The following is a 17,538-nucleotide window of genomic DNA, read 5'->3' as shown; positions in this document are numbered from 1 at the left end:
CAGTAGGGCTTCTGGTAAAACCTTTTCCTAACGGGCAGAACCCTTTGGCAATTCGTCTTGCTCTTTGCTCAGAGCATCACGGGGAAGCATTGCCTGAGGTCGAGCAGCCACCCTGGGACACGGGCTAACAAGCCACAGTGAGTGGTTTTCTGTTACTCAGTTCCTAATAAGTAAAATAATACCGTTGGTGGTTTTTTGAGCTTTAATTCAGAGTGTGCTGTCTGCCAAGCAGAGTGCCAAATGCTTTAAATTCATTATTTCATTTAATTCTTTTTTTTTTAATGCTTACCTCTTTTTGAGAGAGAAAGAGAGATCAGTGTCGGGGAGGGGCAGAGAGAGAGAGGGAGACACAGAATCCGAAGCAGGCTCCAGGCTCTGAGCTGTCAACACAGAGCCCAATGCAGGTCTTGAACTCACCGACCACAAGATCATGACCTGAGATGAAGTTGAACGCTTAACCGACTGAGCCACCCGGGTGCCCCGCAAAGCTTCTCTCTTCAGCAAAACTTGGCTTTTTATATGGTGGGCCTGTGGTTGCACTGGTAGGCAAAATTGAGTGAAATATAAGCTAAATAAATAAGTAAAAACTCTACCCCCTAGGAAATGTTCATAACTCTACTTAATTTCAGAAGAGTACGGAAATCAGAATTCCATGTGAGCCGGTAAAGAGCAGGGAAGCTGTTTAAATTCCTTTGTCCCAGATTTAAAACTGCTCATCATCTGGGCTCTAGCTTTGTCAGCTCTTCCAATTTTTGAGGCAAAACTGGAATTTCAATTTTATGTGGAACTTGATTATAAAATATTAGTTCTTCTTCTTTTCCTGGTTTTGTTACCGCTCTGTGGGCAAAGAAGTTTCTCCACACCCATGTGCTGGCTCCTGTTTTGCCACTCCCCATCACTGGCTCATCCCTCTTATTCCTTCGGCAAAGTGGGGGAGGTTGAAGGTAATTCAGAAGTGAGTCACAAAAGGGCCAGAGAATAGGACTTTCAAAGGAAGATAAAAGACACTGAGATTATTCAAGTCAGAGGAGTGGGCTGATTAATATGTAGGAATTTGAAACAGTTGATATGACTAATTATCCTTTATTTTCTAGAGGATAGTACAAAAAGGAAAATGGATCCATTGTGGAGGAGAATACTTATGAATGAATGTGAGAAAAATTTCCTGGATGCTGGGAGTTCCTGCATTTTAGATAAAACAGGAGAAAAGGCTTATTTGGCGAAGGTTTTTAAAAAATAAGACAGGGTATCAGAGGGGTTGGTTTGTATGGTTTGAATGGCTTTGGAGTCATCTTCCATCTGGAATTGTGAGGCTGTGACTCCCTTTTCTGAAGGGGTTCCCTAGCCGCCCCCAACGTTTTCATACTCACTGTTCCTTGCAGGATGCAATCCAAGGGAAGGGCTGCAAAGTCTTGAGTGATCTTGGATTCTGATTACTCGAGAGGGTCTCTGCCCCCCACATGCCATAACTTCTCCGGCCAATGGACACCCGCTTTGAACACAGGGCTCCTTTTGGAAATACAGAAAAGAAGTTTCCCCTGGGGACATCACGTCTTCCAGCTTGACGGATGCCACCCTGACACTTTGGTCCTCTTTCGTTATTCTGACTTAACTCCGCGAAGCCCTCCTCAATCCACCACTGCGTGGAGCAGGAGCATTGGCCTTTTCCACTCGTCAAAAGATGTCAAGAGTTTTTAGGAGTCCACGGTCGGTCTTTGGTTTTCAAAGAGCAGAGGCATTCCAAGGATTCCAGAAATGGCGGTAGATCCCTCGCTAGCTTTGGTTCAGGTGTGCTTGAAACATTTGAAGCTGAACAGGATCTTCAATATTCTCTTTCCTTTTGCCGAAGAACATTTGAAGCTGAACAGGATCTTCAATATTCACTTTCCTTTTGCCGAAGAACCTCAGGTTATTTTAAAATATACGGAGGGTTGCCTAGTAACTACAATTTCACTAGCTGTGCGAGAGAAGTTTGCTCTTTTTTTTTTTTTTTTTTGCACCGACAGACTTGGCAAGAGTAGCAGGAGACAGGGTTTATTGAGCAATTGAGGAAGATAAGGTGTCTCTTTGGGGCTTAGAGGTCACACGAAACTGATGTTAGAGGGAGCATGGGACACCGGGTTCCTGTCTGTGGTAATTAGGAGCAAGTCCAGGGAAATCTTTTTCTATATCTTTGTTTATGCTGAGTAGTTTGAGTGAAGTGTATCACAGGGAGTGGAATTATGAAAATGTTCTGTTTCTTCCTTTTTCTCTCCATCTGTCCTTCTCTATTCCTTCCCCTCCCCTCCCCTACTCTCCCTCCCCTGCCCTCCCCTCTTCCCTTGCCCTCTCCTTCCTTCCTTCCTTCCTTCCTTCCTTCCTTCCTTCCGTCCTTCCCTCCTCCTTCTGTCCTTCCTTTTTTTTCAAAAAGTGTATTAATCTGTTTGAGCTGCCATAATAGAATACCATAAATGGAGAGGGGGGGCCCTAAACAATAGAAATTTATTTTCTCACAGTTCTAGAAGCTGGAAGTCCAAGATCAAGGTACCAAAGAGGTTGTTATTTGGGGAGAGATTTCTTTCTTGCTTGTGTAGACAGCTGTCCTTACATGGCTCTTCCTCTGTGTGCGTGGGAAAAGAGAGCTCTCTGGTGTCTCTTCTTTGTCTTATAAAAGCCATTAGTTCTTTAAAAAAATTTTTTTAATGTTTATTCATTTTTAGAGGGAGAGAGAGAGAGAGAGAGAGAGAGAGAGAGAGAGAGAGAGAACAAGTGGGGGAGGGGCAGAGAGAGAGGGAGACACAGAATCCAAAGCGGGCTCCAGACTCCGAGCTGTCAGCACAGAGCCCGACGCGAGGCTTGAACTCACAAACTGCGAGATCGTGACCTGAGCCTCAGTCAGACGCTTAACCGACTGAGCCACCCAGGTGCCCCAAAGACATCAGTTCTATAGGATTAGGGGCCCACCCTTGTGACCTCATTGAACCTTTATCATCACCTTAAAGTCCTTATTTCCAAATACAGTCACGTTGGGGGTTGAGGCTTCAACATGTGAATGGGGGCAGGGAGGCGGACACAATTCAGTTCGTAACAAAGAGCATGGAAACTGTAAGTGTTCTGTTCACCTGACTTCAGGCTCTGAGATCTGGGTTAGTTATGACTGATTTCATAACTGACTTGACTTCTTGTCTTAATTCTGCTTCTTTTAACCTGGTGAGAGATAACAGAATGATCAAGATGAAGTGTAGTTGGTGCCATCACCTGTCTTTACAGCACTCGGTGCAGGTTTGTAACTGACTTGCCGGGGAGCGGAAACACCGGACTTTGCAGAGTCGAATGGGGATCACGGGGGTTTTATGAACCTACAGTCGTCTCTGCACCTTCCCGTATTCCGGGCCAGGGTGTGTGTTCCCTCTCTCCCTCTCTTTTAACCCTCTTGACCTATAAGGAAGAAGCCTGAGGGAAAATGCAGTTTAACTGAAGGGAACCACTGTAGTGTGGGATGCAGGAAACCTAGACCAGAATCATCCAGAAAATGTTAAGTGCCATCCCTGAGCCAGGAACATGTACTCCACACAGCATGATGAAGGAGATGAGCAAGGAACATGCCCCTAGAACATGCCTTTCCACTTTATTAAATCTCGGTCTTCTAGCAGTGGAAGGGCACTGAACTCTGAAAGAAGTGTTCTTTTAGGGGAGGGAAAATGGATTGAGAGTTTTCCAGAGGGCTGGGTTGATTCACAATGGTTTTAGGTTTGCTGTGGGCACGGTTTGTTTTAGGGAAAGCCAGCTAGCATCTACCCTTTCAGAGACGGTGACCTCGTTCTTTCACCAAGTGTTCCTTGGAGCCTCTGCATCGGATGAATTGTTAGCCGGACTTTTCTGTCTTGTCTTCTGAATTTTTTTCTTGTGTTCCCTTGAAGCCCCATGCTCTGCTACCCCATCCTTCTCTTTTCCATGTCTGACTGACTCTTCCTCGATTTCTACCCATTGATGCCCCCTTGCTCTCCTTCAGGAACATATGCTGCTGTAATATTTTGTTATTAACTTTACATGAATAATGCAAAGCACATTCTCATTATAGGAAGTTAAAACATTACAAATAAATGCCAAGGCTAGTGTCCCTTGGCAATATCATCCCTGCCTTTAATTTCTTACCAGGGGTGACCATTGTTATTAATTTGCATAATGTAATTACAGATGGTTTCTAGGCATATGCATAAATGTATATGTAGCCCTAGAAATAGAGTTATTTGGTACGTGTGTTCTTTTATGTAAATGATATCTTGTATGCCATGTTCTGCAGGATGTTTTATTTACTTACCTAAAGAGAAACATATGTGCATAACCAGAGATTCAATAGGATGACTACTCCATCATAGTTTGTATGGTGGTATAAATTAAGAACAGTATCTCTGTCCATTAACAGGGACCAGCCACATGATGTTAATTATGCATACTATGGAATTGTATATAGTTTAAAAAAGAAGGAAGGAGTTATAGAATGAAACGTATACATATGTGCTTATGCATTATTTATTTATTTTAGGATTGTATTTATATATATAACATATATATGTGTGTATATGTATATACATATATAATGACATGGGAAGATCTTCTTTATACACTATGCATCATATCTATGTTTTCCTCAAATTATTTATGACACAGTACTAAAATTTTTGGCACGTGTTTTTCTTATATTAGATTGGGAGCAATGAGAGGGTAGGAGCTGAAATTTTCATTTTTGTCTTTCTAATCTACCTTGGCTCAGAGCGAGCTTTCATTAAGGGCTGTTGAACAACTGAAAAAATATTGCCTGGTTAAATAAATGTGTTATACAGGGACAAATACACAGATACATTTTTCAGAATTGGAAGGAATTTTGTTAAGTTACCATAATTCTGGTTCAGTGTTCAAAATAGTTCTATATGGATTTGATTTCCAGAAGTGGAAATTAATTCTAAAGTTATTTGTCTGCAATTGTACATTTTTTAAAAAAAACTATGTATTATTTTCCTATTGCTGTTGTAACAAATTATTGCAAACTTAGTGACTTAAAAGACCACAAATTGTTGGGGCACCTGGGTGGCTCAGTCGGTTAAGCATCCTGACTCTTGATTTCGGCTCAGGCTATGATCTCACAGTCCTGAGATGGAGCCTCACGTTGGGGCTTCGTGCTGGTCATGGAGACTGCTTGGGATTCTCTCTGCCTCTCTGTCTCTCCCTCTGCCCCTAACCCCTCAAATTAATTAATTAATACTTAAATCAATTCATTCTACAAACACACGGATTTATTATCCTACGATTCCAGAGGTCAGAAGTTCGAATTGAGCCTTTTGGGGCTAACTTCAAGCGGTCAGGAGAGCTGCATTTCTTCTGGATGCTTTTAAGAAAAGGGTTTCCTGCATTTTCCAGATTCCAGAAGCCACTTGTGCTCCTTGCCTTGTGGCCCCTTTCTTCATCTTCAGAGCACCTCTCTCCAACCTCTGTTTCCATTGGCACGACGTCTCCTTTTTCTGACTCTGCCCTCCTCCCTGTCTCTTATAAGGAAATGTGTTATTGCATCGTGCCCACCCCGAGAATCCAGGATACGTTCCCCATAGTAAAATCCTTATCTTAATCGCATCTACAGAGTTTCTTCTGCCGTGTAAGGCAACATCTCCACAGGTTCTGGTCGTTAGGACGTGGTCATCTTTGAGGGATGCTTTTTTGTCTACCGTACTATGCCTTGTCGCTGTTGATTACTAAAATCTTACTTTGAGATCTTCTAAGGGGGACTGTCCTAACCAACGTCAGTCACTTCAGGTGCAAATTTGTAGAGTTTTGAGCTTGTGTGCTCTCTACTTTTAATCCACTTCAGGAAGTTAACTCATGTGCCAAGTAGACAAATCATTCCTTATATCGGTTGCCACTGAAAAGAGTCGCGGTTCCACCAAAGGGAGCATGCCACGGTGGGTTCCGTGCCTCCTGAGGAGATGCTAGCTACCCAGAAATGCATGCTAGTAATACCGAGAGGTCAGATTGCTGGCGATGAGCCAGCCGTGTCAGGTGATGGCATAAATGTCTGGAGTATGCTTTTATGCAATCCCGTGGTGCTGCAGTAATTGGGTAGTGCAATAGCCCACAGCCATCCTTGACACAACCCTTCTGTTTCCAGCTCTAGTTACTTCTGACCCTTAAAGTGGACAGGGAAACAAAAAAGAAAGGTGTGTATGATAGTAAAACGTTCACTTGCAATGTGTCATGCCCCCTTAGGCTAAAGATAGACAGCGTCTCGAAATCCATCTCCCACATTCTCCTTTCCCTGCGTGTAATTCCTTAAGTGGGCAGAAGTGTGTCTGGTTATATAACCCTGTTATAGTGGAGAGAGAAGCTCTGTTTAAATATGCATGTGGAGAACCCATTGTCAGCTACAGATACATATTTAATTACTGTAAGAAAAAAACTCACAAATTTGAGTATGAGGTGGGGGTTGATTTTATTCAAATTAGGGTTCTAATTCAGTCTAAAAAGAACTGAGCAGTGTTGTTTAAATGATTGCCTCATAGGACAGACAGTATGCGTATATGTATATATAGCCCTGCTTTATTTAAAGAGGCTTTTAGAGCAGATGGGAAGACATAAGCGAGAGAAGAAAGTAATTTAAATTTAACCCTTTAGAAATACTGTAACTTTAGGGACACTCTGTTGTCTTCTTTGGGTCTGGTAGAGTGTGCTATGGTGCCTGAGCTCTGTCTTCTCCGTCTAGGGTCTCGTGCGAAGAGCTTTAGTCTCACAAAACTCAGGTCCCTCCAAGTGATAGAGAAGGGAACCCAACCGAGATGGTTTGACCCCAGGTCTGTGCTCTACACTGACCCACGATCTAGCCTAGCAGCGAGTGAGGAAACATTTAACACAGGTATTCATTCATTCGATTACTAAGTAGGCACTTACTCCTGACTGTGATCAGTTTCTACTCACAGAGCACTTCTGACAACTAATGCGTGTGTGGTTTCCCCACACCGGCCAGTTCTCCAACCCTCTGGACACCAGCTGGTTTCCTAGAATTCAGTTCAGTTCTGACACTAACTACCCAGAGTTTGTGCAGATCATCCAGGTTAAGAGCTCACGCACGAGACTGCCTCCCACTTTAGATGCCAATGGTACTAGTGGGTCCCCAACGTTACCCACGATTTTGTCTAATTTGACCTCAAATTGGGGGTTCCCATGAACCCCTCCTCGGGTTTGATCATTTGCTAACACGGCTCATGGAACTCAGGGAAGCACTTTATTCTGTTACTGGTTTACTATGAAGAATATAAATGAACACCCAGATGAAAAGGTACATAGGACAAGGTCCTGATGGGTCCTGAGTCCAGGAGCCTCTGTGCCCGTGGGTTTGAGGTGTGCAACCCTTCTGGGACATGGGTGCATCCACAGGCTGGAGCTTCCTGGAATCCCATTGTTTCGGGGGTTTGTGGGGGTCTCCATACACAGGCATTATTGGTTAACATTGGTCAACATTGGTCATTGGTGACTGTCTCAATCCCCAGCCTCTCTCCCCACCCTGGACATGAGGGGACGGGGCTGAAATTCCAACTCTAATCACAGAGCGATTAGCCTGGTTTCCAGAGAAACCAACCTGATTTCTCCCAACCTAAGGAGTCATCTCATTAGGCTAAACTAAGGTGTGGTTGAAAGGGACATAATATAAATAACAAAAGATGCTCCTCACCTCTTTCACTCAGGAAGGGTTTTAAAAAGTATGTATTAGGAAATAGGGATGAAGACCAAATATTTATTTCTTACTGTGTCACAGTATCACAATACAAAGGATACAAATTTTTGCTGGACTGGGAAACACAGAAGTTAGATTTAGTTCCTGCCCTCAAAGAATTTACAGAGTAGGGGGACCCACTTCTGAACCAGCAATTAAGTCTTTAACATCTTTGCATTAAATTCTGCAACACTGAATTTAAAACAGGTTTTTCACGGAAGCAGTTCTGTTTTTACAAACTGTTCCCATGCTCAAAATTCCTCATATTATCAAGTTTCTTGAAAGCCATGCGTTCACGTTTAAATACAAGATATATCAGGATTCATATTTTTTATTTTATAATATTTTTCCAATTGTTCTGTTTGAGAATTTGAAAATATACGTTGCAAAATTCCTAAAGAATTAGCAGGGCTGACATGATTCCAATGTGACTTCCCATGCATTGCGCAATGTTAAACCACTAAGTTTGAGAGATTTGAGTGGTAACCCCTTCTGTGTCTCCAGTCATGGTTTCATTAGCATTTGGTTAACCCACTTGGGTTAACTCGGCCTCTGTTTCTTCACCTGAATAATGGGCATAGCTATGGATTCTTACAAGGATCAAGTGCTATCTTGTAGAAGTTCCGTGAAACAAAGTAATGCCATGACAGGTTTAAATTCTGAAATAAATGAGAAGCATCATGATTTTGGCAACATGTGATACCAAAGCAGCCTAACCTCCACGCATGCTGGAGTCATTCACACACCTTGACTTTGAATGAGTCTTTGAAGTAAATCCTGGCTTTGACATTCACAAGCTGTGTGGCTTTGGGTGGTGATTTATTTAACAGCTGTGAGCTTTGGTTTCCCTCTTGGTGCAACGGGTATGGGACTAGCCTTTTCCTTATAGGATTGATTATAGTAAAGGTGCTGGTTGGGATGGTAACATGATGACGTTGATGGTAATGACTCACTGTCATTGTTTTTTGGCGGGTACCATGCTGTGCACTCTACACGCATCACCTTCTAGTGTTCTCTGTGACCCCCTATGGCAGGGACGCTTATAATCTCATTTGTTTTAATGGAAGGGAAGGAAAACGAGGTGTATTGGCATTAATTAACAAGTCCAAGTGCACCTAGGCAGGAATTCGCACACCTCGGACTTCAGTGTTGACTTGATGGACTTGTAACATGTACTGTGTCTCATTCTCTGTGTTTATTGCTCTCTGGCGACTTGAACGGCATTCTCTTGTATGAAGATTAAAAGAGATGTAGTACGTATTAAATGTTCAGCATTTGTCCCAGAGCAAATGCTAGTACATAAATACTGTTTAATTAGCATTACACTTATTTTGCTCTTATCTGTCAATTATAATCCTTACTCCGTTACTGTTATTCCCTTTAACATTAAGAACCATCGGGAAATGACTAAATTATTTATTCTCCTCTACAGAGACACAAAAGTGAGCAGTGCCCATACCAGAAATGATGAGGGATGACAAGATTGCTATAGTATCTACTAAAAGGCAGAAATGCATTCTTCATTTAGGTCTAAGTTTGAAGTGGAATTAGGACTTGCAGTCAGTGTTTTTCAAACAACTAGCTTGTATTTTTTTTTTTAATGTTTCATTTATTCTTAGAGCGCGAGCAGGGGAAGGGCAGAGCGAGAGAGGGACACAGAATCCGAAGCAGGCTCCGGTCTCCGAGCTGTCAGCACAGAGCCCGACGCGGGGCTCGAACTCACGGGCCGCGAGATCACGACCTGAGCTGAAGTCAGATACTTAACCAACTGAGGCCCCTCGGCGCCCCAACTAGCTTGTATTTTGAACACATATCATGAAGTCTGTAACACCGTCCTCTGGAGGTTCAGTTAGGAAAGAGAAATGGGTTGATGAAGCATGATGCTGTACCAGTTCATTTGAGAGTGAATGATGCATCCAGTAACTATTTGTGAATTTGGCGGTATGCTGTGAAATAACCAATTTGTCCGATTTTATCTTTGAATTAATACTTGTTTTGGCTTCAGGGAGATGTGATGCATTGGAAATTGCATATTATCTGTGGCAAATCTGACTTGTAGGCTTTTAGTTAACACCCGACTTCAAATTGTTAAGAGAGAGAATTCTCTCTCTTGGGTTTTTTCTTTTGACACGTTTGCCTTTGAGAATCACGTGTGTCCTTGCGTTCGTGGTGCGCTACGAAATGCCTCCTGATGCTCCTTGACCTACAGCTTCTGCTGAACGTCACACTCCTGAAGCAGTGCTCAAGCCATTGGGTCCTTCCTCTTCCGGGCCGTTGGACCAAGACATCTCAGTCAGACTCCTGGCCTCGCTCCCCAGATACGCCCCTCGTGTGTCCTTCTCAGTCAGCTGTACCTCCATCCTTCCAGTTGCTTGGACCGTGGACTTTTAAGTCATCCCTGACTCCTGCCTTCCTCCCACATTTCATTAGTCCCTCCTTAGCAAATTCTATTAGCTCTATGTTCAAGGATTAGTTCTATCTAGGATTTAGTTCTTAGCACCCTCACTGTTACTGTGTAGGTCAGAACTCCATATATTATCACCTGGGTGAGGACAGCAGCTTCCTACCTTGCTTTCTTGCTTCTGTCCTTGCTTGCTTCCTTAGTTGAGATGACATTTGAGACTGAAAGTCAGAGCATGCCACGACTCTGCTCAAAATTCCACCAGCCCCAAATCTTACGAAGAACAAAATCCAGAGTCCATCTCTGGCCTCTGAAGTTGCACATAATCGTGGCTTTGGCTCCTTCTCTGGTTTCCTCTACCACTGGTCCATTCGCTGCACGAGCAGCGTTACTTTTCCTTAATTATGGCAGGCGGGCACACTGCCTCGGGACCTTTGCACTGCCTGTCCACTTGGAATGTTCTTTCTCTGTATATGCCTCCGCCTGCTCCCTTACATCGTCTGGCCCCCTGGTTGAGTGACTCCTGGCAGAGAGCCCTGTGAGCACCCTCTGAAGTAGCATGTGTCTTCTCCCCTTGGCCTCATGCTCCATTTCCTGGTCCACGTGTTTTTCCACACTGGTTCTCCAATTTTCCAATGCCAGTGGGGTATTCAATCCCATTCAATTCTGATGCTGACTCCTGGAGTTAGCACAGACCCCACAGGCTAAGCAAGGGCTCTACCCAACAAGACCAACTGACCGCACGTGCCAACTGCAGATGGGATACTAGGGCTACCCACACTTCGGCCTGCTGACTCCGAATTTGGGGCTCCCCCAGCCCCCTCTACACGGCTAGTAATTTGCTAGAACAGCTCAGAGAACTCAGAGAAGCACTTTGCTTGCATTTACCAGATTATTGTGAAAGATGTAACTCCAGAACAGCCAAATTGAAGAGATACCGAGAACAAGGAATGTGTGGAAATTCCATGTGCTCTCTGAGCCCGCCACACTCCCAGCACCTTGATGTGTTGACCAATCCCAAAGCTTCCCAAACCCTGTCCCTCAGGGGCGTCTAGGGAACGTTCGTTATGTACGCATGGTTGATTAAACCGTTGGCCGTTCGTGATTGAACCCACCCCCGCCCCCAGAGGTGGAGAGAGAGGGTTCCAAGCACAGCCTTCCAAGCACAGCGTTCCACGTGGTTGCTTCCTCTGACCCATCAAGAGTCACTTCATTAGCATAAATTTAGGAGCTGCTTATGGATAATAGAAGAGGCTCCTAAAACTCGGGAATTTCCAAGGCTTCTGAAAGCTCTGTGCCAAGAACTGGGGACAAAAATGAAATCTCTGTTTCTTGTGCCACACCCGCCAGCCTACTTCATCTTGCACTTGGGTGTTGATGGTCTACGTCTGCTGGAATGAAACTCCGCAGCAGCAGGTGACTTTTCCCAGTTTTGTTTCTGGTCTTAGTCGTCACCCAGAACAGTGCCTGATGCACCACACACTCAGTCATTACTCAGTAAACACGTCAAATGAGTTACTTAATTGAATTAAATTGAATGTTAATTAACAGTCAGTAGTTAATGGAGGAAGATCACAGATCAAGGCAGAGATGAGTAAACTCGTGCTCCATGAGAGTCAGAACCATGAGAGGGAAGACAAGAGGTTTTCTGAAGAGCTTTCTAGGTTGAGTGTCAGTCCTTTGCGACACTCTTTTATTTCTTTAACTTAGTGAGTTCTCTGAGTTCCTCCTGTCTCCTGAAAATAATCCCTCTTTTCTTAGGCAAGGTTGAATGGGCTTTCCATTTGTTGTAAGCCGAAGTACCTTGGTTAGTGCAACCCTGATAAGCCTCGAAAAGCAAAAGAAACGTGCCCGGCCCGTGATCGGTGCTCGGTAAATGTTTTCTAACAAAGGAAAATACCCAAGCATGCCCCCTGCACTGCTTAGATCAAACCAAGTTCAATGTCTTCCCATTGTAAGGAGGGCTGAGGGCAGGAACATAAGTGTGGGAAGGGAGGAGAAAAGGTTGTATAAGGAAGTCTGGGACTAGAGGAGAGGCAGGGCATGAATGCTGAAGCAAGAAGAGAGGGAGTAGCTGTGCTGTAGGTAAAGATGGGGTTTTGTCCGTTTGTCCTCACATATCGGTCTGGTCCACTTACCAACATTAAGCAGATATTTGCTGATAAATGTCCTCATTTGGATGCAGTGGAAATTAACAGGGCTTGCCCTTGAAACCCCTATAGCTCCCAGAAACCCCAGTCTTTTCTTCTCTGACCACATGCTCTCCTCGAATGACCTGATTTTAGGTATATCTGTTCTGGTGACAGATATTGAAACAGATCGTTGTATGTTTCCCTCCTTTCGTAACTGCTAGGGAGCAGCGAGGAAAGTGTTGGTTGCATTTTCTTCATGATTCACTGGGGAAAACTGAGATGCAGACGAGCTGGGGAATTTATATGCCCAAGACCACACGGTGGAAGGAGGGTGAGAGTTTCAGACTCAGCTTTCGGCGATTCTGAAAGCAAATTCACATCATTTCTTGGGGTTTTGCTATGTCTCCTCTGCTGCCTTACTTTATCTTTCTTCATAACTTAATTTTTATTAGGATAATTAGATGCTCTCGCTTGTAGCTGACATTCATGTCTATCAGATTAAAAACCAGACCTTCACAAGAACACGAAAAAGGTTGGGTTTTTGTAGCTTTTCATTTGTGGTTCCCGGTTGTAGTTTGCTTTCAGCCAGCGGACAGCTCTCTGGAGAAGAACATTATTCGAGGATGTTCATGAGGGGGAGATGGTCACCGTCTGGTGAGAGAACGCGGCCACACTGTTGTGTTAAATATTCCAAGTGGCACTGCTCTGAACTCCCGGGGTTATTTATAGTGGGTCTAATTATGAATGTCCTTGCCCTGAAAGGAAGCGTTTTCTCCAAGGGTGGGGGACTGGCTAACAAACCCCTGAGCTCCGACAGTGGAAGGGAGATGCCTGTTCCTCTCAGTTGGTTGGAAAAATCTTGAGTCTTCTGGTTGACTGTGGGGCACAAAGGAATATTACCTGGACATAGGGAGTTTCACTGAATGGACCCAAATTACTGTTTTTGGACTCAAGCATTAAAATTCTTATTTCAGGGGCGCCTGGGTGCCTCAGTCGGTTGAGTGTCCCACTTCGGCTCAGGTCACGATCTCACAGTTTGTGAGTCCAAGCCCCGCGTCGGGCTCTGTGCTGACAGCTCAGAGCCTGGAGCCTGCTTCCGATTCTGTGTCTCCCTCTCTCTCTGATCCTCCCCTGCTCACACACTGTCTCTCTCTCTCTCTCTCTCTCTCTCTCTCTCTCTCTCTCTCAAATAAATAAATAAAGGTTAAGCATTTTTTAAAAAAAATTCTTATTTCATTCTCGTGCACCCTTTGAACACATTTATGCAGGGAGCAATGACGGTCAGAGAAAATATTCATTGAAGTGCCCCAACGAGTAGGTAACCCATATTTTGGTCAGTTTTTATTAGTTTATTTCTTCAGGGCTTGTAATAATTGTGGGACACGTTTCTGAGTGTGAGGTGGGGGTGGAATAAAGAAAAATCTAGATGCAGCTCTGGTTTTGAGGTATCAGTACCTGTTACGTAACCTTTTGGGAGTTTCTTCGTTATTAAGGTGGAGACACTGATCAGAGTACCCTCGTTGAAAGAGTTAAATAGGCTCCGTTTCTGCAGAAACCCAGAGCTGAGGCTCTCATTAAATATTGGCCATTATTACACATTTGAAATTAAACCACTTGAAACTCATGCTGCCTATTTTTACAGCTTAAAATTTATTATTATAATAATTTGGGCAACCCTTTCATCTTTAGTGAGATCATAGAGGGCTTTGTTAGAAGTTGCGTTCAGGTCTTCTCATGCTTCCCATTTGGCGGTTCAGTTTGTTTCGAAGATTTGCCTGCAGATGTGGGGCTAAACACTAAGAAATTAATTGCTTTTTAAGAAATTCTAAATGTGTGCGCCACAGTGTGGGATTTGGGGGCGCTGGTTCCCGGCTACAGGCTACGTCATTTCCTTTCTGTTCTAACCACTTGTTCTGAGTTTTACTGGAAACCTGGCTGCCTCTCCTGATTCAAGCCTCCCCTTCTCTCATTGATCTCTGCCCGAGAAGTCTGCACAAAAGCCACCAGGAGTCTTTTGACCATGGCTCTTCATTCCTCCCTTCTAGGTTTGATGAGGTCAGGTTTCAGAATGGCCGGCTCGACAGTTTTCTCCTTCTTCTGTTGATGGTATTGGATAAAGCCATGCTGTTTCAAGGGCATTTTTGCTTCCGTCTGAGGGATGTCCTTTCTCTGCATGGTGAGGGGCGAGGCCCCAGAGCTGGGACCCCGACAGTCTGGCACCAGGATTCACGGAGTTCTGACTGGTGAATATTCAGGAAAGAAATGGATTTGTTCCCTTTGATCCAGAGCCGGCTGCCAAGGGTGCTGCTGGAAAGTGAAAGAAAATGTGGGGCTTGACAACCTGGGTATTATTAAGCACGTTAGAAATAATGATTGTCTCCTTAGGAATGAACTTTCTTGCTGTCGACTCCTAGTTATAAACCAAGTGAGTATTTGGCAGAAACCAAGCACAGTTGGTTAAAAAAAAAAAAAAAAAACAACTTGAAAACACAAGAAAAGATGTCCAATTGTCGCATGCCTCCTCGAGCCATGTAATTAAATTAGACTGTGTTATTTCAGAAATACCTGGAGCTGTTCCATCTTCCAGTAATAGGTATCTCCTCGTACACACGCTCGGTCTGAACTCCGAGAAGACAGGACAGCCGCCTGGTGCAGAGAGCGGCCTTTCTTTCTTTCTAAACACCAGTGTGAAAGACCGGTACAGTTCCTTATTCGGAGGGAGAGACGTTTTAAAGTCAGTTGCTTACCGCAAACAGGTAATGTCTGTGAAATAATGAGATTTTATTAAGGCACAGTTTGCCTGCTCTTTCATCCTGCTGCAGAGCGATTCAAAATCCTTGTGGTTTCTGTACAGGTCTGATAAGGATGCTGACATAATTGTTCTTGGAGCAGAAAGGGCAATCTAGAGGCTTTCTTTCATTAATATTTCTCTGCAAAATGGACAGTTTGAGCAATGTGCCTAAAAACGCGGATTTGGTCTCTGGACGATATAGATGTATTTTACTTTGGCAGCTGTAATTCAAAGTCCAGTGGCAAACTTGAGGAGCAGTGTTTCTGAATTTGCCTTCTCTCTGGGAATGACGGCTTTCAAAGTTTTTATTTTATTTTAATAGGTGTTTTATGGTTTGGCAAGTGAAGATACATTTTAAGTGTATATTCCTATGCTTGGAAGTTCATGAAACTTCTGGGACACCTGGGTGGCTCAGTCAGTTAAGCGTGTGACTTTAGCTCAGGTCAGGATCTCCCGGTTCATGGGTTCAAGCCCCACGTCGGGCTCTGTGCTGACAGCTCAGAGCCTGGAGCCTGCTTCGGATTCTGTGTCTCCCTCTCTCTCTGCCCCTCCCCCATTCACACTCTGTTTCTGTCTCTCAAAAATGAATAAACATTAAAAAACTTTTTAAGAATTTCGTGAAACTTCTTTCCATTTACAAATACCTGGTTGTCCCAAGAAGCTGTCAGGTCCCTTCCTTTTATAGAACCATGCGTTACGATGGCACCTGCAGCCTCTGTTGTGTATACTCCTCCGTATGGTCCAGAAAGAAATCTCGTACCCATTACCAGTCACCCCAATTTTCCCTTCTCCTCAGTCCCCTTGCAACCATGAATCTGCTTTCTGTGTCTATGGATTTGCTTCTCTGGGACATTTCATGGAAGTGGAATCATACAGTATGTGATCTTTTGCATCGGGATTCTTCTAACTTACTATAATGTTTTCAACTTTCATTCACGTTGTAGAAACTTTATTCCTTTTGACGGCCGAATAATATTCCATCGTATGGCTAGACCACCTTTTGTTTATCAGTTGACGGACATTCATGTCATTTCTACCTTTGGGCTGTTTGTGAACATTTGCGTGCAAGCTCTCGTGTAGACATATGTTTTAATTTCTTCTGGGCATTGACTTTGCTTTTTCACCTAGCATTCTGTCTCGATTCAGGGTGAATCAGACAGATTCAGGGTGGCCACGGTCTTCTTCGCAACTGTGTGGTCGTCTGTAACATCCTTGTTTGGCTTACCGGTGCCCTGATGATGGGTATTCTAGTTGTTTCCAATCCTTTGCTATCACGAATAATGCTACTTGAACACTCTTGCACACCCAGTGTTTCACACATACAACAGTTTAAAGGTAAGCTCAATTTCTACAAGTGGAATTGTTGGGTCAAAGGATATGTACCTTTTGGGGGAATATCTTGCCAAATTACCTTCATGGAAGTTGACCTCATTGCATTTCCATCTGTTAGGAAGACCCTGAGGAAACATTTCCATCTGGATCTGGTATAGAGGATGGTTGTGACTTTGCTCAGTGATTGGTTTGTTTTCATTTTATGGAGAATTGACTCATAGCTCATCAAGTCTGTACTACGTTACCACCGTTATTAAGTATATGGAATGGGGCTATGGGTTTTTATGTTAGTGTTTCATTTTTGTTCATCTCATGATATTGCAACAGCATTACTTTGGATCTTAGAACTCTCATTCAGATGGGTCGTGAGTCAACTTCAGTCCTATCTTTGGACCTCAGAGCTTTAGAAAACTGAAACTTGCCACAGAAGCTACGTGATAGGCCAGGGAAGCTTTAAATTTTGGGTGAGTTTGAGTCCTGTCCACTACAGACAGGACACCTAAGGATAGACTAATAAAATAAGAGAGAGAAGTTGCCAACTCTGCTTCATTTCTTAATGATCCAGAGTGGGAATGCCTTTCCGTGGTCTTGTAATATTCAACAGCTTCCTACACAGCTTCTCTTTGGTCTAGAATACAAGGGAGATGAGAGTTGAGCCCTTGCCTCTACATGTCACTGTTGGAGACAAAGTCTTGGGGAAATTGGTTCCAATTAGCTTTTAGTGCCGAAGCTCTCATTTTCTTCCTATTCTTTGTAAAGGCAAAGGCATTTCTACCAAACTTTGTAGAGACAAGTTTCCAAGAAAGCAAAAAGGAGGAATTTATATGAAAGCTACTGGCTCTACGGACAGTTGTATTTATTTGTTAGGCATTCATTTATTTCTTTATTCCGTTGGGGAACTGTTTTCTTGTGTGCTCACCATGATGCAGGAATTTGAGTGATGCATGAAGTAGGCACTGCCCTTCACAGAACTTACAGTCTAGAAGAGAGAATTAAAAAAAAATTACCTTTCAGGGGTTGCCTGGGGGGCTCAGTTGATTGAGTGTCTGACTCTTGATTTCGGCTCAGGTCATGATCCCAGTGTGGTGTGGGATAGAGCCCCTGTGTCAGGGCGTCAGGCGCCACACTCAGCTTGGGATTCTCT

General features: G+C 43.7%; 1 protein-coding gene across 4 annotated transcripts in view; it reads left to right on the top strand.

Moving 5' to 3' along the window:
• The window catches only part of DOK5 (docking protein 5), a 153,466-nt gene that overhangs the window by 33,513 nt on the left and 102,415 nt on the right, over positions 1-17,538 (top strand). Inside the window, exon 1 of one of the 4 annotated variants that reach the window (XM_053199796.1) lies at positions 14,881-15,027. The exons of the other annotated variants lie outside the window; for them this stretch is intronic. The gene's annotated coding sequence lies outside the window, so the exon portion shown is untranslated. Of the gene's footprint in view, positions 1-14,880; positions 15,028-17,538 lie in introns of those variants that run through there. 4 annotated transcript variants of the gene reach the window in all.

Source organism: Acinonyx jubatus, chromosome A3 (genome assembly GCF_027475565.1).
Source record: "Acinonyx jubatus isolate Ajub_Pintada_27869175 chromosome A3, VMU_Ajub_asm_v1.0, whole genome shotgun sequence".
In the NCBI taxonomy this organism is placed as follows: domain Eukaryota; kingdom Metazoa; phylum Chordata; class Mammalia; order Carnivora; family Felidae; genus Acinonyx; species Acinonyx jubatus.
This window is presented reverse-complemented; position numbering and strand designations above follow the sequence as displayed.